We start from the raw sequence: 3,323 nt of genomic DNA on the forward strand, positions 1-3,323 counted from the left end.
TCAGTCCTATTTATATGGCAGGAGGTTCCTTTGTCTGCGTGTCAACAGTCAGCCCTCGGACCAATAGGAGAAGTGAAATCTTATACGACTCCCATCCCATCCATCCCCAATAAGTCATGTGGTCCTACATCTCCAGCCTTCTCTCAGAAACGTTGGCAATGCTTCGTCGATGATGACGAGTGCATCGTTTTAATTAGATCCATTCTTGAGGACGTGGACAATGTAGACGTTTAAAAAGGAGTAAGACCTGCATTTTTTTTCTCAGACTTTTTGTAAGGTGGTTCATCACACTGGACGTGTAGCCGAGAAAGAAGGGGTAGTTCAGTACGCCGGAGCTTGGTGAGGGCACGTTGGCCATCCGACTGTCATCTTGCGCTTTGCCCGGGTCGGGTCTAACGCGTAGGCCAAATCTGTCCAGTGCGGTGCGCGCAGGAATGCGCCCTGCATCTCTGTCGGTCGGATTGAAATAAGAAAATGCCATACAGACAGAGGATGCAGGAGATTTTTCTGTTTGTAAAAATCAGCACATTTTTTTCATGGACTATTTGTTCTCCAAGTTTGACTTTTTAAGCGTGTATTTAGCCTATATTTACCCCCAAGCTTTGCGCATTATCACTATTCACTGTTTTGCACAATCATTTCACTGACTTCACACACATGCCTCTCCCTGCCTGTCGACATTGTAAAGCTTCTAAAATTTCAAAGTGAGTCCTAACTAATATAAAGAAAGCATTTTTCATTCATCAAGACAAACGTTTGATATATTTATCTGAGTGAATAAAATCACAGGTTTAATGACAGATCATCCCCCAAGCAACATACAGTATAAGATATGGGTGTTTTGATATAAATTATAGCACAGCTGTAGGCTACATTCATTGATGGTGATGGTGGATCCTGTGTTCAAAGGGAACTATATTCTGGAAAAGCCTGTGCATTGTCATGGAATGCAATGGAGGCATTCTACCGCCTGGACTGATCATACAAAAGACAGGTGAGAGAGATCTGATTTCAGATTCTCTCCCTCCCTCCCCAATCAGCTCTTACCTGGCCACATGACCAGACATGTTGGCAGTCACACTACTACCACACTAATGCTTCCCTAATGCTATCTCTACCTCTCACAGTCACATGGACCCTTTTAATTTGGACTGCACATTAAAGAGTTTGATATGATCATACATTCAAAAGTAAATGTAATGCTTACTACAACAGCCTATTAGAAAATTATATCTTTACCACATCAAAGTGTAAATATAATTGATGGAGGCAGTTGTAAAGTAAAATGGACTTAGTTTAATATATACTGATCAGAAATATAAACACAACATGCAACAATTTCAGTTCATATAAGGAAATCTGTTAATTGAAATAAATTCATTAGGCCCTAATCTATGGATTTCACATGACTGGGCAGAGGTGCAGCCATGGGTGGGCCTGGGAGGGCATAGGCCCACCCACTTGGGAGCCAGGCCCAGCCAATCAGAACAGGACTCAGACGATCCCGCAGGTGAATAAGCCGTATGTGGAGGTCCTGGGTTGGTGTCATTACACTTGGTCTGTAGTTGGGAGGCCAGTTGGATGTACTGCCAAATTCTCTAAAACAACATTGGAGGCGGCTTATGGTAGAGAAATGAACATTAAATTCTATGTCGACAGCTCTGATGGACATTCCTGCAGTAAGCATACCAATTGCATGCTCCCTCAACATTTTACAGTGACCTTTTATTGTCCCCAGCACAAGGTGCACCTGTGTAATGATCATGCTGTTTAATCAGCTTCTTGATATGCCACACCTGTCAGGTGGATGGATTATCTTGGCAAATAAGAAATGCTCACTAACAGGGATATTAACAAATGTGTGCACAACATTTTAGACATTTCTGGGATATTTTATTTTAACTCATGAAACATGGACCAACACTTTACATGAGTTTATATTTTAGTTCAGTATAGTTTGGAAAGGAGCAAAAGTAGGCTAGAAAGACTATTCTGACATCAGACAACCCAAGGACACACATTGTATATAATACAACTTTCAACATCCCCTTAGGGAAATGAGGACCTACTTCAACTGAGAGGAAAACCATTACAGCAATATCAGTGCAGACTCTCAGATCAGAAATACCCCCATATGTTTTAACTTGAAGTAACTCATTGCAATTGTAATAATTTGGTGGGTGTTTATATTTGTCCTATTTCACAATTGTGTATTAATATTCAAACTAGCAACCTTTCAGTTCCTGGCCTGATGCTCTATGCGCTAGGCTATCTGCCACCCTAGGTTTGTCAATTAGAAGTTCCTGCCCATGGCTTTCTCTTGGTGACATTCATGGCCTTTCTCCACCCTGACTATATTTGCTGGTTTATTCATTGTGTTCACACATTATTGATTAATTCAATCAGACATCAAATGAGAAGACAATTCTTATTGGTCCCGTGTGGCTCAGTTGGTAGAGCATGGTGTTTACAACGCCAGGGTTGTGGGTTTGATTCCCACGGGGGACCAGTACAGGATTTTTTTTAAATGAAATGTATGCATTCACTACTGTAAGTTGCTCTGGATAAGAGTGTCTGCTAAATGACTAAAATGTAAATGTTATTGCAATATCATTTCCATCAGGTATAGCACCTCCCCTCAGATACCTGTGCTGTCCCTGATAAACCCAGACAGTGTTAACAATAAAGACAATGTGTGGATCATGCACTGTAATGACACTAACAGTCTTAATCCAGTGAAAATGAACTGGAGGGAGACAGTATGAGTGTTGGGTCCCTAATCCAGCTACTAATGTAGCCTAGTCTGCCTCAAAATGGCCGATTCTTCTTTTGTCATGGTCCTCCTCCGCTGGCCTCCCCTCTCCTCCCTGAGCAGTGCCAGACAAAAATGTGTCATCCCTGGAATATCCAGACATCCCAAACTCAAGTTTCTCTCCTGAGTGAAAGGAGGGGGAGATCAGAGAGGTGAGGGGTGAGTGGTACTGGGATGAAATGTGTTTTAAAGATGGCTGTAACTCACTGTTACAGCTGAACACGGCCCATGTTCTCTGACTGAGACGCTGTAAGTCTTGAACTACTTTGAGACCAGACTGCATTCATGAATATGAAACAGGTCTAGTCTTAAAAACATTACTCTTCATTTAGAACAAGAGTTATTTTGGGATCTATGCAGAGTGTCTATGTTTGACCTATCATAACATCAAGCATCAACAACCAGTAGTTGAATGAAGAAATGCTGATACAGGCCGACATCAAGTCACCATGTATGTAGGAGGTACAGTAATGCACCTTCAACATAGATGTTTACGCTGGCACTACACCCT

The sequence above is a fragment of the Salmo trutta genome, chromosome 34, assembly GCF_901001165.1.
Source record: "Salmo trutta chromosome 34, fSalTru1.1, whole genome shotgun sequence".
NCBI lineage: Eukaryota > Metazoa > Chordata > Actinopteri > Salmoniformes > Salmonidae > Salmo > Salmo trutta.